Raw genomic sequence first — 21,684 nt, forward strand, 5'->3', positions numbered from 1 at the left:
GAGTCCTCACTTCATCTTGCTCCATCTGCCTGTGTTAACCTTGGAGAAGCTTTGTTTGTGAGTAGATTAGTTCATCTATGTTTATAGAATTTCTTTCTGCTCATATTTCATCATATTTCATATTATTTATGTACATTATTTCAGTCACTTTTGTATTATTTGCAGTTTCACACTTCAACAACTTGATCACATTGAGTGCTGTGTCTTCAATAGATGGACGTACAAGTGCATGTTGACAACCAACTTTACGCTACTTCGTCATTGAAGCCATCTAGTGCTACTTTCAGTCAAGTTAATCAAGAGTGTTTAGCTATCTGGTGATGTGTGCCTCGCTACGCGCTCAGGTGCCAGAATGCCCGTATTTATGTGATATCATGTATGGCTTCTCTGTATGACGGCCGTCTTTTTACTTACGTATGTGGCTGTCTGAACAAGTAGAAACACTTTGATTTCCAATGTGGTCAGACAACAGGTCATAGCTCTAGTTCTGTTCTTTTATGTATCCAACTTTATAGACAAAACCCTTTCTTATTCACGTCATCTTTTATAATATGATGCATCCTATTACTCCTTGGTAAGGTTCATTGCCAAAAACATGTGGGTGTAATGTATTCTCCAGTGTAACATCATGTAATGTAACAGAATGTAATCTTCAGAATCAGATTTACAGACTCTGTTTCCCAGCTGTCCCTGACCTCAAACAGGATAACTAAAATAATCTGCTTCCTCTTTCTCCTTCCCTCACTCCTCTCCCCTTCATGCCTCTCATCTTCTCTCCCTATCTCTTTGCCCCCCCCCCCCTTCTTCTGGTTCTCCATCACTCCTTCATCTCTCTCTGTTCTTTGTTCTGCTTTTTCTGTGTAATTACAGCAGAAAATAAACATCACTTGCGCCGGCCACATCAGTCAGGATCAATACACAGGAAGGAAGGCACACACACACATTCAAACGTACACATATAGTCGCACGCATACAAACACACATGCAAAATGATATTTTGGACGCACAGGAACACAGATCCAACAGAGTGTTTTGGGCCAGTCTTTCTGAGAGAGAAATCATATAAAAAGTGTTTATTTTTCCCTCTCTGGCCTTTGATGGACAACTGGATCCATATGGGCCTCAGCGGCTCTGTTTAGCTGCTGGGATTCAAACTCGTAAACTGTTTTCCACATGGCCAGACACACTGGGTCACCGGTTCAAGTCCCGATTTTCACTTGTTTATGAGAGACAGCTTTGCATGTTTAATCCTCTTCCCACATCTTCAGATCATGAGGGTCAATGGTTCAAATCAGGATTTTTAGTTGTCATTTACTTTGTTTTTATTACAAGGAGCAGCCCTTCATGAGGCTCTCTGTCTCGTATTTGTTTTAATTTGACTTCCCACATTTGTACCAAATGTTTGGATCAAAAACTTCCAGCAGGTCACAAGTTAAAATCCTCATAATAATCCTCTTAATGGGTTGGCGAGTGGAGACTCCAGTTTGTTTTTGATCTTATGTAGTTCTCTAAAATCTCTGTTAAGTACCAAACTTCTGGTTTTGATTTTGAATCTGAAGTTTTATCTAACAATTAAATACACACACACACACACACACACACACACACACACACACACACACACACACACACACACACACACACGTATACAAACACTCAGACAATACACAGACACAACGTAACCCCAAAGCCACAGATGTGTCTCCCGTCCATCTTTACAGCCTCAGTAAGACGTCACTGGTCTTGTTATGAAAGCTGGAGAGAAAAATCATTTGAATTGGTTTTTGGTGTTTCTTCTATTTATTTTTTTTTTATCTCTTCATCTTTTTCGGTGTTCGCCCACACAGACAGATGTAAGAGCTGCAGGATCTCTGTCTCTCTCTCTCCATCAGCCACATCCTACTCAAGTTGCTGTTTCGCTGTGTTGGGCAAAACCAGAAAAGAATAAAAAAGCGAAAAAAGATGAAGGCACACGTCTGAACTGAATGCTGTCAGATTAACGCCAGTCTACTGTCACGGCAGTGTTGGTAAAATAATTCGTTGTTAGGTCTGGGGTAGTGGTTCTCAAAGTCCTTGAGGCGGTTCCAGGGAGTCCCCAGCAAAAAGGGGAATCATTTATTTCCAAATATAATTTCATCCGTAAGTAACACAGTGACAGAATGAATGAAAAGGTCCTATCAGATCGGAGACCCTGGGACAATACCTTATCAAATGTCAGTCCGTGGTCTAGTTTGTGTCACTTTAAGGGTGCTTGATGGGAAAAGTTTGAGAACCACTGGTCTAAGGGATTTAATTACCACTAAGGCTTATGGCTGTACCAGCTACTAAAAAGGCCACAACATATACTGAATGCCAAGAAAAGATGCAAGCCTACCTGAAGCTTGACTGAGCTTGACTGGCTTTGTGCAGTGGCTTAACTCTTTAGATCCGTCATCAAACTGTGTGCAGGCATCTTATGGTTTGGTGCTGGTAAGGTCATGTAGGTTAATGTAAATTCAGAAATTAAACCAAGATACTTCAGGGACGTGACTTACCATTCATTGTCCTTCACCGTCTCAACAAAAGATCTCTCTTTCTTTTTTCACATCTGAAAAAAGGCCAACACTCCTTGGACTGAAAACGGTGGCAAATAACAAGCCTGACCTTGTCCAAAGGTCGAAAAAATGTGGTTTATTGAGGGGCTCTGTGCTGGAATTGTTTTTTGCCTAGACCCAGTGACTCCACTGGCTGACTGGCATCGTCACGGTGAGGACAAAGCTAGACAAAGTCACTCAAGACGGTCATAATTGATGCTTCAACAGCAAAATCGGTTTAAAAATCCATCAGTGGTGGCAGCCTGCTAGAGAACAGAGAACACTGTTTTTCCTTTGATATCCTCACGTCTTAAATCACCGCTCCTTGTTGCACACTGGATGCCAATTATCACATAAGAATTGTGGTTTGTTCCCTAAATGTTCTGTCATGTCTGAATAAATCTACAGACATTTACGAAATGGAAAACTGTCTCAAAAATAGAGCCATCACTTAGACCTCTTCCTAACAAACAAAGAGCAATTTTTAACGGAAATGTCAAAGAAGTCAGCGTTGATTTTGTCCAATATAAATAAGTTGGAGGTGCGTGAAGCTTCACAAAAATAGGGCAAGCATTTTTTTCAAACAAGCGACATGCCATTTAGCCTGTTCCCTGACACACAGAGCAGGGTAGAAAACAATCAGACATTCACTCGTTCACTCCAGGGCTGGATTGGTAATCTGGCATACCGCAAATGCCCGGTGGCCCGATGTACCTTTGGGGCTGGTGTAATGTAAATTATTTATTTATATAACTGTTTTTAAAAAATGGGCCAACGACCGGCCCATAAAGCATGGACAGCGGCCCATTGGGTTATTGTCTATACTGACACTGGGCTGGCCCAATCACAGCTCTTACTAGCCCCCACCCCCTCTGATCTCTGTCTTGCGTTGCGGGCCAAAAAACCCCCATTCTTCAGAAGGCTGCCGCCAAATTCGCGACAACAACCGATATGTTTGCTGCCGAGGCTGCAGTAGCTTCAGCATCAGCTGCAGTGCCCTGCGTAGAGCAGGCACAGGCACCTGAAGGAGTAAAGGAGCTGTGGTGGCCTCTGCCAGGCAGAGGAGGAGGTGTGATAGCAAAACAGAGTGAAAAAGTGACAGGGCCGAGGGAGAGAGAGCAGGAGGAGATTGGAGGTGAAGCGATAAGCATGGAGTAGCTCAACCTGTAGGGAGGGAGCAGGGAGGAGGCTCATTCACACTGCTGGGGACATGTAGCCACCACTTTTTGAAAGCATTTTTTAAAAATGTTCTGAAAAATGGCTTGCACCAAGAAATGTTAATTGACAATTAAAATGCCATGAGAAAGGTTTATTTGCCCAATAAGAAAACCTGCAATGCAATGTAAATATAGAAGAAACCTCTGTGTTGTTCAAAAAAAAGTAACTTCAGCAAAAAATAATAATGAGCTACTGATTACTGCATTATATGTTATTATATTTTTATATTGTGAGTTGTCACCTGGCACCTGAATTTTGTGCTTCCCTTTATAAAAATAAAGACTTTTCCACCATAAATTGGTGCAGAAAATGTCTCCAGAATGCAGGAATTAAGTGTTTAATTCCAAACGAATTCTGGGGGAGGACTCCCTGACCCCCCTATTGAATATTTCATCTATAAATATTTTATATATTTCTTTTCGAAATAGTAGGTGTATTACAATATATTCTTGTCTTGTAGTCATGCACACAATTTTTGTACTATGTTACATCTCAGTGTTTCATCACACCCCTAATATGACCCCTTAAATGGATCGATGGTGTATTGGTGAATGGTGTCCAACCGATTTTGGTGGGCTGCCTCAGCCAAAAATGCCAGGGCCGATTTTTTTGTCCCAGTCCAGCCCTGGTTCACGCTGACATATCTCATCCTGTTAGGAAAAATTGTTAAACCGGTCATTGAAGCCAGCGATGTAATATATTCCATGTCTGAAAAGAGCTTAAGAAAGCCTGGGATAACATGGAGATAACTCTCTGTCCTTTATAATTTTACTCTTTACATATTTCTCTTTATCTGAGTTGTGTCTCAGTACAGCCTTCCTTCAACCCTTTCTCAGGATCCTGAATATATATTTGTTTTGTTTTTATCATAAACCTACATTTTCTATATAATTTGTCTCCTGGAAATTCTAACAATGATTAAGTTTTTTAATGGCCACTGACTATGTTTCACAGACACAGAATCATATTTTTATTACAGTTTTGTAGGTGGAATGGCTCTGAAAAGTCTTGTTGTTTGTTGCTCTGAAGGAGACAGTAGACAGAGCAGTGAAATATGAGTTTTTTTGGGTGAAGTCATCAACAGAACACAGCAACGCACATAACTGATCCAAATCCAACAGTGAATTTATTTAGATTGATGAAATTATTCATAAATTTTGACAAAGTTCAACCTTTAAATTCCAGCTGCAAACATGATTTTTTTTCTCAAAGAACCAGAATTGTTTCAACACATTTTCCCTGTTCTCACTGATGATTCAGCCAGGAGACGTTAGTGCTACAGTCACCAGACACTGTTAATACAGAAAATTAACAAGACTTTTTCAATAACAAGAGAGACCAGTGTTTTTCAAGCATAATGCTTTTTTTCTGAACATAAGTGCGGACCAGAAAAGTCCACCTTAATATGGTGGTCAGCAAATCCGATGTGGTATTTGTGTCGTCAAACTGGGAAAAAATAAAATGTCTGAATCAATTGTATACGTGCTGTAACCACAGCAGTAGGGTACATGTTGGGTTCAGCCGGGCTCAGTTTTAACCCTTGTCACAGATCTCTTACCAAACACATTTTGAATGACTTCTGATCAAAATGGAGTGTGATAGAAGTGAAGATTAGAGAGCTGGCCTGTCATGGGAACTGCGTAGGTGCGCATGAGCTGATTCAAAACAAAAATTATGTTGTCGTAGTGGCATAAATACATTACGCTGCATTTGAGCTACTCTTAGCAAGGATTCCAGAGAAAAAGTACCCAAGATAGGGTGAAATGTTACGATGTGAACAGAAATTTGGCAGATGCACAGATGTTTTGGTCAACATGGGCCAACCGAGTAAAGACATGGATCAGAACCAGATTTGTGTCTCACTTTTATTCCCAGGCAGAACTCGACTCTCCATGTCTGCCTCACGGTGTCACCATTTTTCTCTTCTTCTCTCGTGTTCCCATTTTACCTTTCTTGCTTGTGGTTTTTGGTTTTTAAAGATGAGTCAAACATCATTTCCTCTAGTAGCCAAGACAGACATGGTCGACTGGAAGAACACAATCATTCTCATTAACTCATTGCTCGCTTTCTCTCTCCTCCCCCCCCCACCATCTTAATTTTTTCCTCAGTCTGTCTCTCTTCTCCCTCTTCAATGATGTGATAAACATCCACAGATGTGGATGACACACACACACACACACACACAGAGGACAAGTAGCAGCCTGTAAGTGTGTTGTGAAGCTTTATAATTGGTCCATTTATCTTCATGTTAATATAATGTGGTGGAGACCATCTAACCTTCACCTGAAGACGATTGGTTTCATATGTGAGCCTGGAGCATCCTCACACACACACACACACACACACACACACACACACACACACACACACACACACACACACACATACAGATCTGACACTACATGTGTACACACCTACACACATTTTGAAAGAACTTGTGTTTTCTTCTCACACAAACTCTCACATTAAACATGCCTCTCTCTCATTTACACACACACACACACACACACACACACACACACACACACACACACACACACACACACACACACTCACACTCACACGCACCTTGGCATGCAGTTCAGTGTCTCTGCTGGGACGGTCTGATGGTTGCACAGTATTTCATCACTCTCTCTTCACCGTTTTCTTCAATCTCTGGTTGTGTGCTTGTCCCTTGGATGATCTCTCCCATCTTTGTCTCTGTGTTGCTCCCTCTCTATATATAGTTGTACCAAATAATCATTCAGTTCTGTTCATATTAAGGCACATGCCTGGCATGACTTTCCCAAAAGGTAGAAGGGATGTGAAGTGCATTGCAATCCAGTATAGCTGTCAGAGCATGAGTAGCTGGTTTTCATGTCTTACACACTAATTATGTGTATATCTTTTCTACACTTTCTCCCTTTTGATACAAGTGCCTCTGCCTGATTATCTTTATTGCATATAGGATCCCCCCTTTTATCTCAGTCATGTTTTCTGTTAATCTGCTTTGAACTACAACAATCACATGAGATTACTCTACTGTCTGTGTGTGTGTGTGTGTGTGTGAATGTTACTGTTACTTATATGGGAGAGACTAAATATCACAGTACTCACTGTCATTTGTCTCACGCCATGTTGTTTATAATTTACATCAGACAGTCAGGAGGCAAAAAGACATGTTAAATGTATGGGGATTTCTACAGGAGTCAATGACACAGTCGTTGTTGCACTTTCCCCACACAGTCCACAACTTTGCAGCCAACAGCCAAATATCAAGGAAGTGCGACAACACAAGACATAGCAATATTACTTACTAGTTCCATAGAAAGAATGCCAGCTCAGCATCTCTCTTGCAGCCTTTTATTTAACAAAGCTCTTGCTAACTTCTGCTCTAGCTCGTCACCGGCGCCACTCTCCACCAGCAGCAGCCTAATGTTGCTTGAAACCTGGGTGGCAAGCTAGCCAACAAAGCTAGTGGCAATGACATAGACACCACTCACCCTATTACAAGTCAGTGTACCATCAAAATTATTTTGAAGTAATTTTAGGATAAAATTACATCAAAATGTTGCTTTAAGCCAAATAACTTACTTACACTTTCAGTTAGTGCCAGTCATTTCACAAAGTATGCAGCTATATTTAGCTTATGTAATGTTTTGCCATGGTGACATGTCTATGTTAAAAGTCAGTGCTTCACCTGCCAGAACTACTGTCGAACATATCGATTCTGAATATTTTTAATATTCATTTTCCACGGTATTGATCCTGAAAATGGGCTTTTCTTCTCTCACCGACAGCGAGCTGATAAACATACTGCTGCAGTGCCCACACAGCCCCGCCTCCTGTCACTTACAGCGCTTTCTTCTCGTCTCATTCGCTCTGTTTGAATGGCGCTTTTTTCCCTGCCAGAGCTTCGACAAGTCCCACCCTACTGTGCAGTGGTTGGTTAGTACTCTTCACTTATGATTGGATCTTGGGAAACGATACAAGCAAGCCCATATGAAAGTGACGGTACAGAGTGGTGCAAGGAAAGAGCAAAGCACTTGCAGGGCCGACACACTGTTCTCTGTAAAGAACCTGGAGAGATTGGAGACGTCTCTCCTTTCAACATCACTAGTCAAGTCTAAAATACAATTTAAAACAAACTGCAGAATACCAGTGCTATGTAAAATAGTCAGAAATTATTTGATGCCAATATTAAAATGTTTCTTACACACAAACACAAACAGTCAACATAAGTGGCATGGAAAGAAAATACTCAAGTAAAGTACAAATACCTCTAATTTGTACTACAGTACAGTAGGCCTACTAAAGTCACTGTCCACCGCTGGAAATAACCACATCTTAACACTTCAGAGCTGCCTATAAACTATACAGCTTACCACTGTAGCCAACAGCTGCTGTTCTCCTTGTTGATGTACCGTAACACAAGCACCAACTGGCAGTGGGTGGAAATGTCAGTTGTCTCATCTGCCTGAATAGCAAGATATTCTGCAGTTTTTACTTCCTCCAGAATGTAATCTTCAAGAACTGACAGCATGCAGTCCAAAAGTTCGTTTTGCACAGTCTTTGAGGTGCTCTTGAAAACTGTAGCTGTCTTGAGTCAACAAGGTCTACTGAAAACGCCGGGGTTGTCAAAGGATTTGGTCCCACAATTGGCCGCACAACATAGTTAATTAGCTTTGATTAAACGTGCTTGTTCCTATCCACCTCTTCGTTGTGTTTCATCACCCCAATCCAGTGTGGCCTTCGTCCAGCTGTGTAGTTAACTCTACCTAGCATGGCAAGCTTCAACGTATTATCCATATGTGCCCTCGTACACTCATGTTTGGTAATCTTCTCAGATAAATGTTTTGTGTCATTTACTCCAGTAACAGTCCATGTTGTATCCATCCCTGCCGTTTCAGAAAGCAAGCATGGGGATCAAAATATGGCATTTACATGACTGCATCCAGCTAGCCAAGGCTGCATTCATCATTGTCAACATCACATGTCCCTCTACCACCGACTGACTCTGCTTAGGGCATCAGATTCGAGGACGCTGATTGGCTTAATTTCTGTTGCTATGGGCATATCTTGTGTCAGCTATTGGCTGTGCTGCTGTACTGCCTGGGCGATCTTTCTAGCGCCCCAGAAGAGATCAGTGGATGATCAGAAAGCTAATTTCCCCCAAACATAATTATTTAGCCTATATTTTATATATTACACATTATTTTGCGTTTTAAACACACATATGCTTAAAAAAAATTTCAAAAATGTTTATTTTAAAAAGAAAAATCAAAACACTTTCCACCACTAGGGAGGGCGGCGCCCTAGCACCCTCTATTGCCGCCACTGCACACAATACTATTAACTTTACTTACTAAGTTAAGTTGATAAGATAATTCAGTAATGATATTCAGTCATTTAATCAATGTTGTGTCAATTTCCCCCCATGGTATTGAAAATATTATCAAATATGGATATTTTTCAAGGTATTGTATCAAAGTTAGAAATTCCAGTATTGTGACGACACTAGCCAGAACACACAGCTGTATTCATAACTCACTAGTTAAACCATCTTTTATCCTCGGGCTAATTTCTATGTAGTAGACAAACATATTTCCGCAATGGATCGGTTAGCATGACAGATGTCGTAACGTGTAGTTCTGGAAGGACATGTTCTGCTGTGTGAAGAACAAGGAGGGATGCACAACTTTGTTAACTTTACTGTGGTCTTCCAAGAGAGCACTGATATAGGGATGTCCTACACATGTAGGTGCCTCCTCAACATTGCACCATTTCCACCTCGGTGTACTTTGGCTTGTTGGAGTTCCTCATCATGATATTCAATGTCTGACATTTTCTTGTGGGTTACCAAGTTTCTGTTGACTGACAATCGTGCTTGATAATTATTTGTAAAAACTATGAAGATAAGATTACTCTGACTTCTTTTGGTTTGTAAACTACCCATTAATATGTGTAACTGTACCACACACACACACACACACACACACACACACACACACGTACATACAGTATATGTCTCGTTTCCACATTATCCACCTGGCAGTCTGCATCTCCACCCAAGGCATTGGGAACTAGGTTCACTGTGTGAGACATCTGTGTGTGTGTGTGTGTGTGTGTGTGTGTGTGTGTGTGTGTGTGTGTGTGTGTGTGTGTGTGTACGTACACGCACACAGCTGTCTGACAACTGCTTTCATTCTGTGAACAGCATAAAGGGTCTTCTGTGTGTAACCATTGCTACACACACACACATATACACACTCCTATCATGCTGCGTGGGCTGAACGGTCGATCGGCTGTGGCACACGCCGGGGTCCTGACCTCGCCGGTTACCCTGGTAACCTACCAGGGGGGTTTCACAACCAACTGGAGAAAGAGCAGGATGAGGTGGAACTGGGGGGTGTCGTCAAGGAACCGCCAAAGGGTGGATGTATTTTGTTTCGTCACTTTGACCTGTGACGCTAGTTGTTATGAAAATTCTGGTGAACGAGTTGACCCTTAGAAGAAGATCATAGCATCAGCATACATAGTGACAATCCCTCTTTGACCTCAATATTTATCCCTCAGCTACCCCATAGAGTCCACGGTGTATCCCATACAACATCATTTTAACTGGCCTAAATATGTATCGTCATCCTTCTAGATTCCAGATATAAACACTTGGGAGCTGGAGGGCACATGCATAACATCGCAAGCGGAAACAGTCCGTCTGCAGACATCTAAGAATGACAGCTTACCCCAAACATCTGATATCTTTTAGCCTTGGCTCCTATAGGTAACATCCATTGCTATCAGTGCAGCTGTCTGCTTTATCGACAGAGAGAGAAGCAGTATCAAGTACTACACAGGACGTCTTACAAACAACCAGAGAACACACTGCATCCAACAGCTCAGTGACCCCGAGCGTGACATGTATATATGACCCACACCTCACCTTTACCCACATTGAGCCCACTAACAGAATTATCCCACACCAGTGACATGTTCCAGCTGCTGGAGGGATATTTGTGCATAAACATGGCCCCAAAACTTAATCAGACAGGTTTCATTGAACTACATCAAACTAAATAACCAAACTAAATGAATCATCAAATTTCATAACCGCTTAATCCCTGAAGTCATTTAGATTAGATTCCTTCCTTTTCAGGAAATTTGTTTCCACCATCCGTACATGGCCTCACATATAAACAACATGAACATACCATATGTCAGACGGCACATATATACACAAATTGACACCAATTGGAGATACTTTCTCACTTAGCGAGTAGTTTTGTTAAGTGGTGCTATGGCAGAGGGTATAAAACTCCTGCTATCCGGTTTCCAGATCAGGAATCTGTATCGACATCCTGATGGAAGTAGAGTGAAGAATGGGTTGAGAGGATGACTGAACTCCTGTGCTTTTCGTAAAATGGCTTTCCTATTGAGGTCAGAGAGGTTAAGCACGGGAGTTTGTTCCTATTTGGCACAGTGAGTATGTTGAAATAACAGGTGGAGCAGTAAAGAACGATGGTTTGGATTATGCTTTTGTAGAGCAGCAGCACAAGGTGGGGGGCAACAGAAAGGGGTTTGAGTTTTCGGATAGCAGAGTCTTTATTGGCAGCGTTTGAAAGTATCTGTGGTGTGTTGATCAAATTTCAGTATATTGTCCACAGTGAGTCCAAGGTATTTGAAGCACTCCATCATCTCAACAGCTTCGTTATTGATGCATAAAGGGGTGCGAGTGTAGTTAGTTAGTGTGTGCATATTATGGCATGCCATTTAGGAAAAAATATATATATAGGAAGTTTGTCCATCTGAAAATATGGAATGAAGTCTGAACATATGGAATGAAAGTCTGAATATATGGAATGAAAGTTTGAATATATGGAATGAAGTCTGAATATATGGAATGAAAGTTTGAAAGTCTGAATATATGGAATGAAAGTCTGAATATATGGAATGAAAGTCTGAATATATGGAATGAAAGTCTGAATATATGGAATGAAAGTTTGAAAGTTTGAATATATGGAATGAAAGTTTGAATATATGGAATGAAAGTCTGAATATATGGAATGAAAGTTTGAAAGTTTGAATATATGGAATGAAAGTCTGAATATAGTGAATGAAATCTGACGTCATTGATGTGAAGTGTGACACTGTTAGTGAATCAGCAAGAAAGTTTCCAATGTCCGCAATTTTGAGCAATATAGAGATTATAAAAACACTGGCGAATGCATGTATGAGCCAAAATACTGGAAACCACATCCAGTGTCCACTGTTCTCCTGATCTAAAAATGACCAAATGCAGGAAACCTCCCTGGCCAGGCAGTTCCCGTTTATCAGGCAAACTGAAATACGCCTTTAACCTCACAGGTGCCCCCCACAACAACCCCTATATACAATCTTCGTATGTCCACCCAAAAGGGCTCAGGCAGTAACTTTTTAAAGAGTAAGATCCTGTGTTTAACCAGAAATAGCTGTTATACCGTTCTCTTCAAAGCCACCGAACTCCATTGACAAAAAATTTTACCGCTGCCAGGTTATTTTTTCTGTGACTTTGGTGTTTAAAAGATTAGTTCAGATGCAAATTAACTTAAGATGTTGTGGGGTCACCTGTGAGGTTGAAGGCTTGTTTGCCTGATAAACAGGAACTGCCTGGAACTGGGAGGTTTCCTGCATTTGGTCTTCCACAATGAAAGAGAATGAATTATTTCATCAGGAGAACTACTGTATATGGTTCCCAGTATTATGGCTTGTACATGCATTTGCTAGTGTGTTTGTAATCTCTTCAATGCTCCAAATAGCTGACACTAGATTTCTTACTTATTCGCTCATAGTGTCACAATTGCTACATCCATACGGATTAATCACATCAAAAACACAAGATGGCGCCAGTGGCTTAATGACGTCAGATGATGATTTCATTCCACATATTCAGACTTTCATTCAATATATTCAGACTTTTATTCAATATATTCAGACGGACAAACTTCACATATATATTATTTCCTAAACGGCATGCCATAGTGTGTGTATGTATATATATATATGTATGTGTGTGTGTGTGTGTGTGTGTGTGTGTGTGTGTGTGTACCAAAAAAACACAAAAAGTGACTTTAGGGATTTTTTAAACAAATATTCTTAAGGTTAATAATTCATAAAAAGAAAGTAAAAGGTCAATTGTTGATAAACAAAAAACATTGGCGACATGTCAACTGTACAAATACACAAAAATTTAACAAAAAGAGGGATGTTTATTTCACAGGATGTCTTACAAACACCCAGAGAATACACTGCATCCAACAGCTAAATTAAAGCAACAACTCACTCAAGAGAGAACTCAACAAAATGACAGCTAAAATCATTTTGGAGCATTTACACACAGACCTGAATGAGAGCGTTTATTGCCCAGAGGAAATTACACAGCCCAGTTTCCAGGCCTTTCATCTGGACTCAAGTTTCTATTTGGTTTTGACAGTCGAGCCCATTGTGTCTATGAATTTCACTGATTACCGTAAAGTCCCACCCTTTGTCTGCAGCTGTGTTGTGATTGGCTCGCACCATGCACAGCAGCGTCAGTGCAGATTAAAAAGAAGACGACAAACAAAACAAGGTTAAGAAGTGGCTCTGTGCTGGAAAGCCGCTGCCATGTTTTCTCACTCTGAGGGTTAAGAGACTTCCGGTCGCAACATGGCTTCGCACGATGATGTAGAAACACGCCAAGTCTCTCTTCAACTGTCAAAACAAATTGAAACTCCAGCCCAGAAAAAAGGCTTGGAAAGCCAGCAGACTAATTATTTCTGGAAATGAACATTAAGTTAAAATATAGTTTTTAGAAAGATGAAGTTTCTTTCCTCTGGACGGTAACATTACTTGCATGGCCCAGCTTGTGCACAGATTCTCACTTTTTCATCTTTCTCTTTCTCCTTTGGCATGGAAGAGCCACCGTACTTAGACTTCTGGAGCAAACAAATCTCCAAAGCAGACTTCAGCCTCCTTCACTCCTGGGTGCTGGTACCTCAGATTTATCCGTCAATATTTCAAAAACACAGACGATTCCATCTGAAAATCATCAGGTTTTTAGGAGTCAAGGCCCCGAGATGACTCACAACCTTCATAATTTCCCACAGTGTGCTTGATTTTACGCCAGAAGACGTTTTGCGAGAGGCGTGAATAATTTTTTTTTCCCCCATGAGTTTGATGTCTTTCCTATTTTGGAGCAAAGCCGCTTTATGTCCTCACGCAAATAAAAATGTTTAAAGGCAGCATTTGGTTTATTTTTACAACTTTGGACAGAGTGATATAAAGATGCTGACGTTTGGCCCTCTCTTGCCCTCTTAATTTTTGTACAAACTTTATCGGCGTGACCGGCACAGACACGGAGGCACAAAACTGGGAGGATAATGCCTGTCGCCTGTTTGTTGACCATGGTTGACATAGCAACTGATCTCGGGGATATATCGCAGAGACTGCATGGGTATCAATCACACACACACAGGAGGGTGCCCTGCGCTCGCCAAAGAACAAGGTTGGCCAGGTCTCAACGCAGCCGCCTTAAAGTGTGTATTTTGGTGAGTGTGTTTAATAGTCCCAACTTGAAACAAGCCAACATTATGTTCCGTGTGTGTGATGGAAACAAGTTTATTAGTAGGTATGAAAGACGTCTGTGTATGGCTAGGACAACTGGATGTGAGAAGGGAAGCGAATTAATGTCAAAACTCCTTTCTTCCCCACTTTCATTTGTTTTCTTTACACTTTTTTAACCCGTCAAGTTCAGTTTTTTGTTAGAGAGAAAGAGAGAGGTTACAGCCTCACAGCCCTGTAGGATTTTCTGTTCTCAAGCTGTGGCCTGTAAAACATGGGAGTGCTTTTGGTCATATATATTGACTGTTTTCATCAATATTTCAATGTTTTGGAAGCTTTATGTTATTTGGAACGTGGTTGTATGGAGAGAAATAATGTTTTGAAGAAAACTCCCAATAAAAGTGAACATATAAACAGTAAATATGGCCAAAACATGGAAATTCGACTGGTATATTTTTGAAAGATTGTGTAATAACTGTTGTGTATCAGTTTCTTTTTATCAAAGTTACAGTTACAGTTGTATTCCAGGTGTATTAGAAGATATTCAGGTGCATTATAATCTACCTTATGATTGTTGATTGCATTAAAATAAAGGATGAAAATACTATGTTTTTTCTGTATTGCATATACATGTAGTCTGTAATGGTAAAATAAATATGTTAATGTACAATGGATTTATATTCCTTAGCTTCTGACCTTTCAAAGGAGACCAGAATTATGCATCTAGGCCTAATGGTAGAGGAGATTATTTTGTTTTTTCCTGGAAATAGGTGCCAGGGACCATGTGGTTAACAAACAGCAAATGTGGCCCTGAGCCAGACCCAAATGGTACCAGACAGGTGGAGATGTGCTAGCTGATATTTGACACATTAATTCAAGATCCGAAATGTCCAAATCTTTTTCTAATATTATATTCTAATATTCTAATAATCTGAAACCCACATCTAATCCCTTCACACAAGAAATACTGTCCGTATTTGACATTTTTATACATTTTCAGCTGCTATTATTCTAAAGCAGTAAAATTAATGTACATAGATTGTTTTTTCTTATTTCAATAACCAGGAAATACATTTAAAATAAATCCCAACCAATTTTCTTTGGTTTCATTTCAAGCTTCTAAAGGAAAAATCCTGAATTCCAGGACAGAGATTTGCTGCTATGTTAAACAAATATCAAACTTTCTAAATTGAATAAACTTTAGTTTTGCAATGTGTTTGGATCAAAATACAGCTGTTATATCCAAGAGTAAATGAATGGGATGCTGAAGCAACATGTGATGTTACACTGATGGTTGCTGAACACAACATGATGAGACAATCACCTTTAGGCCTACCGCATTTAGTAAATCTCACAACCAGCAAATCAAGCCAAATCACAAAGTCCGGGAGAGATGTCTGCATGTCTTATTTGCTCCCTCTTTTTCTTCCGCTCTTCTTTTTCTTCCCCATCTCACCATCTGGAAAGGAGATGCATTCCCATTCACTCTGTTACACAACTACCCCTGTGTGTGTGTGTGTGTGTGTGTGTGTTAGTGTTTTAGTGTGGTGAGGTCAAATGTATTTGGCTGGTCATTGTGGTCTTGGATGGGAGATTGAAAACGCTGTTTTAACAAACACGGCAATTCATTGCTGGAGAAAATCACAATCTGGTCCGCATCTCTCTCTCAAACACGCACACACACACACACACACACACACACCCACACACACACACACATTAATTATTAGTGTTAATATTTTTCCCCATGGCTATACTCACAAAAATGAACGCATATATAAAAAGTAGGCACAAGCACATGGAAGTACAAAGACGTGCACAGGATGAATTTACACATCTCAGAGTAACACACACATCTGAGTGGGTCTAAGGGTGGTCAAAGCCAAACGTTTTTGATGTACGATCCCGCAGATTATTGTTAACATATCTGTTTGTTTATGGAGAGTTTGCAGTGTTCCACATGGGTTCATCCACATCAGAGCCGGAGCTGAATCCTCGCTCTACATCCATCCCAGCCGTTTCATTGGACTTCACTCGTTGTGCCCCGTGGCTCTCCGCTTCACAAGACACATCCCCGCATCCGAATCCACTTTGCTTATGACAAACATAATCCCAAACGTATTGGATTTCAAAAGAAAAGCAAGAAAGAACACAAGATTGGTGGCGATCCAAAAGATGTTTTAAAAAAGGAGGGAGCTCAGGTATCATTCATACAAAGTAGGTTTTATGGATATAAAAAGCTTCTTTCTGATTCCATAAGTCGAGCTGCTGATGTATTGTATAACATAATGTTACACACATTCTGGGCTCAGGGTATTGTTTTTCCCAGGCTTTGAAGATGGTAGTTTATCTTAAAATCTATCCTCCTGTTCTTCCTCTTTCATAACTGTTCAAGCAAAAAGAAATTAGTAAAAGTATGTTATTTGTGAACAACAGATCATTTATTAAAGGAATTAAATGTAAAGACATTTAAAGAAATATTAACTACAATTTTTACATAGTAAATCTAATGCCAAGCATTTTCCAAAATTTGCAGTGTCAGTTTTGTCTTTTTGTTTGTTTGTTTTTTGGTCATTGTTATCTCATTGTGCAGATGTAAGCATGGTCTGAATTATAAACCCTACTTGTGGCGTTATCATCTGACACTTGATATTTTGAGGTGCGGCTGGTTGTTTGTCTGTGTGTTTCGCCCGATGTCAGCTGGGATTGGCTGCAGCTCCCCGTGACCCTGTACGCAGGATAAGCGGTTGACGATAGATGGATGGTTGGATGGATGCATGGTTCCTTTCTGATGTGCAGTTGGCACCTTGCATGTTAGCTTCTGCCATCAGTGTATTAATGTGTGTGTGAATGGGGTGAATGTGACATGTAGTCTAAAGTGCTTTCAGAAGACTAGAAAGGGGCTATATAAGTACAGTCCATTTACCATTTAAGTCGGAGAAAAAAAAAAAGGTCACAAATTGTCTGCCTGGAAGGGAGGAAACCAGAATAAAGAAGACAAAGAGTCAACAGCCGTGCTAGTGGCTACCGATCAAGCACAGCTTGCTAACCTCAGCATGCTAACACACTCACAATGACAATGCTAACATGCTGATGTTTAGCAGGTAAAGTTTACCATGTTAACTAACTGTTTTAGTATGTTGGTGTGGTATTATTTGCTAATCAGCACACAATGTGCAAATTACAATAAAAGTATTGGACAAAGTCAAATTTTGACCAGATGATGGGGCTAGATGTTGAGTTAAGTTATTAACAATTCACTCTCAGCGTTACATGAATCTCTGAACCATAGGTTATGCAATCTGCTATTGACTGCTAAAAGCTGAAAACGTCAACACGCTGGTGGTGCTAGAAGTGGTTGAACTGACTAAAAAACTGAATTGTCAACAAACTGCCAGGGAGTCAGCAACTAAAGAAGCAGTTTGGCACTTGTCCATTTTTTAGTGTACGAAAGTCTTTACTTTTTACCATCTGCTAAACATGAAAAAACTTGGTATTAGTCATTTTAGTGAAGAGACCCATACCTTCTTTAATGTCTTGATTTAATGAGAAAGTAGTCGAATATTAGATCAAGCTGCTTTGAAAACAGAGACAGATTGGGAACTGGTGAGACTCTGCTGTGAATCTCATTGATGGGGAGGAATTTAAGCACAGAAATCCGATTACTGCCAATAACAGGATTCTGCCAACTTCGACAACCTTGTTTGGCATCCACATATGGGCCAGATTTCTTTGAAAAAGTCGTGTTTCGAGATCAAAATCAGATTTCCCCGCCAACGCCACCTCAGACTCTGTTTCTCATAAATCACCAGAGACCCACCAAACCAACAGCCTTCCCGTACTCTAGTGGATATCGCCAGAAGATCGTCTTCAAGCCATGGTAGCCAAAATAACGGGCAACGGTGCCTGGGTGACATTTTTAGAAATCATCCAAAGCACGAAACATTACAAGCCTCATCTGTCTGAAAACACCTGCTTTTAATATTCTTATATGACATGTTTTGTTCGAGGATTACAGCCGATTTAACAGTTGTTGGTAACTGCAGGACCTCTATGACAGCCTGGAGGTTAGGAGGAGCGAGGCAGGTCTGCAGCACTGCTACGGCTGAGACCTTTCGTCTAGGCCTCACCTCCACGCCAGACCCCCTCTACCCCTGGAGCTCAAATATGCACCTTCACATAAATGCACATACACTTTAGGGACAAATACATTCCATGTCTGCACACATGCCAGACTCTTACCCGAAAGCTATGGGCCCCTAAACATACAGGTAACTATGGTATATAGTGGGTACCAGCTGGTTTCAATGTGCGTGAAACACCAAGGTCAGTCATGATTTTGTCTTCTTCCAACTTTTAGTAACAATAGCATATACACCTAGATATAATGGTTTCTTGTAACCTACTGAGATGCCAGATGGGCTGGATTTGCTGAAAGGCCATTACAAAACTTCTATCATGTATTAAAGTCTGAATCTGGGACAACAACCATACAGTCAAATTGAATCAAATTCTTGGCAGAATGTGAGATTTGGTCATAGCGCATGGCGCATCCCTTAATGAAGTAGCTACAATAAATAGCATTACAATAACAATGGATCAAGTAACTATGTGTGTGTAAGTGATCGCTTCTAGTGATGAACCCACAAAGAATTATCACCCATCTCTGCAGTTTCCCTCTATATGGAGTGTTTTAGCATCTTTCACCTCAGTGTTTTAGTTATACGGCCCACAGTCCTTTTGGTTCACTGTCATCAACCTCATCAACGTTGTTTTCAGTCACATCAGGCAGCTGTTTCCAACCAAAACCTCAGTATAATCACCAAACAGCAGACAAAGTTAGCGATTAGCTGATAAACACAGTAAGCATTTAGCTGCAAAAGACAGATATTTCCTTCAGGAGTTGGTTGAGACCAAAGTCGTAGCTACAAGAGGAGTGGATATTGGACTTCATGTGTCTGCTGGAGATGTAAATAAATAACTGTCCATCACAACAAAGTAAATGGTGAACTGAAGACATAAGACATGGCAATATTTTGATAGCCATTTACATTCAAAACATTTTTAAACATCTCTGCACTGATAATCTGATAATATGCTGAAATAATCAGCACCGTCTAAATCATCAGATACCAACTCAATCCACAAAGAACAGAACTTCAACAGCCTGAGAAATTACCGACTGTTGAAAGTTCTTGTTTCACTGCTTATATTCTACATGACAATGACAATCTAACACGTAGATAAAGCAGTTAGCAAGTTGCAACCTGGTGCAATTTGGCGTCTCATCAGGGTGTGTGTGTGTGTGTGTGTGTGTGTGTGGGTAGATCGATTTATTCTGCTGCTGAGTGGTGTGTTTGTAAGATTGAGTGACACAAAGGACCAAAATATCATTATGTATCATTGTAATTTCAACATTGAGTAGAAAGTAAGTAATGTTTGGTAGGATTTCAGTTATATTTATACAGTATTTGAAATCAGACAGGACCTAAACCTTTTAATTTCTGTAAAAGTGCATAATTTTTTGTTTTTGACAACCTACATTCTGTGTTTATTTTTCTTTAATGCACTATATATTGGCATAATGTAAGAGTATGTGTGTGTACGCGCGCTCTCTACCATTACTGCAATTGTTTGGGGTGGTGATGGTGCAGTGGATAAAATGCCTACCTTTGGTGTGAGAGATCCAGGTTCACTCCCCCACTGTGACAAATCTACCAATGTGTCCCTAAGCAAGACACTTAACCCCTAGTTGCTCCAGAGGCGTGCAACCTCTGACATAATTAGCAATTGTGAGTCGCTTTGGATAAAAGCATCAGCTAAATGTAATGTTTTACTGCTTGTTTTTAATATGTGAACATTAAAATGCACAGTGTTGGTCTGCTTCAAGATAGGACTATAAAATATTTAAACACACACAAACCTAGTGATGAATCAGGCTCTTAAATACTGTACTGTGGTGTATTTGGTTTATAAGACTGGAGGCGTGTGTGTGTGTGTGTGTGTGTGTGTGTGTGTGCGCGCGCTCTCACTCCGTACAGTAGCTGGCTTGTCCTCCCCTCTGTAATGTTTACAGCTCTGCTCTAATCACTAAGAATTATGTTAATAACATACTATTAGGCTCATACACAAACATTTCACACACTCCCTCTCGCAGCTTGCTCTCTCCCCTCCACACACATTAAAGCTCATTATTTTAATCACTTTGTTTTTGCAGACAGTGGTGTGCAGTGGTGAAAAGAAGTGCTATAGAATTTTTAAAAAACATTGTAACACAAACCTTTACACTCTGTTTTAGAGGCCCTTAACCGTTTGTGATCAATGATCTGTACACAGTGGACCTTCACACAGAAAGAACAGAAAGTGAGCACCTGTGGGAGCAGCTCACCTTTGTTCCCAGTCTCTCCACTAGAGGGAGCTGGGGGCCAGACTTCACTCAAATGTGTATGTGAAGGATGTGAAAAGGAAGCTCTCGGGTCCAGGAGGGACAAGATAAAGTGGTACCTGATATGATGGATTACTTTACCCTTTACTGTATGTCACTATGTTATACAGATATCCTGTGGCCCCAAAAGAGCATAAAAAGGAGCTGATATGGGAAACATTTTTAAGACCTGGTGCAATATAATGTTCTTCACCTGCATGGGACATATGTCTATAGGTGTCACAAATACTAGCTATCAAGATGTCTGGTGGTCGAGTGATCTATATATCATATATCATGTACTATAACTCCAATGCCCTCGGTTGGATTCCAGCTGGCTGCAGAATGTTGAATCCAAATTGCTGGACTTTTGACTGGAGTTTGAGATTGATTAACAGAACATTTGATTGTCAGAAATAAAATATTCTGTTAGTCTATGGTTTAGCTAATAAATTACTGATATTTTTGTCCTGTCCCTCCAATACAATAATATAGTCGGATCTACAGTATTTACTCCTATGGGAGGAAATGTTTACTCAGGATTTGCAGGTTAAAACCGTATGGAAGAACATGATGGGAGTGATGCCGAATGACAATGTTTTTGAATATCCAGAGAGCTGTTAATGGTTAGTAAATGACCCTTTCAGAAACAAAGCAACTAAGGACATTTGTGCAATTCTAATTTCCAGTTAAACATCTAACCTGAAAACTGCAGTGGTGAGAGTCATAGCGGGATTTCCCTATGCCTTCTGGATTCATCAACAGGGTACCATTTGGAGTCTGACCTTTGACCTCCTTTTTCTGTTTCTTTAACAGTTAAAAATCAATCAACTAAATACCAAATGCATAGTCATAAAGATGAAGATTTCCCATCTTCTGAATATGAAGAGGCAGACAGAAACACAGAGAAAGAGA

At 40.3% G+C, this 21,684-nt stretch overlaps 1 long non-coding RNA gene across 1 annotated transcript in view; it reads left to right on the forward strand.

Moving 5' to 3' along the window:
• The window catches only part of LOC123979741, a 60,315-nt gene extending 43,576 nt beyond the window's left edge, over positions 1-16,739 (forward strand). The window contains exon 3 of the long non-coding RNA XR_006827317.1: positions 16,289-16,739. This is a non-coding gene — a long non-coding RNA (uncharacterized LOC123979741). The remainder of the gene's footprint in view (positions 1-16,288) is intronic.
• Positions 16,740-21,684: the final 4,945 nt, after the last annotated feature.

The sequence above is a fragment of the Micropterus dolomieu genome, linkage group LG12 (assembly GCF_021292245.1).
Source record: "Micropterus dolomieu isolate WLL.071019.BEF.003 ecotype Adirondacks linkage group LG12, ASM2129224v1, whole genome shotgun sequence".
NCBI classification, from domain to species: domain Eukaryota; kingdom Metazoa; phylum Chordata; class Actinopteri; order Centrarchiformes; family Centrarchidae; genus Micropterus; species Micropterus dolomieu.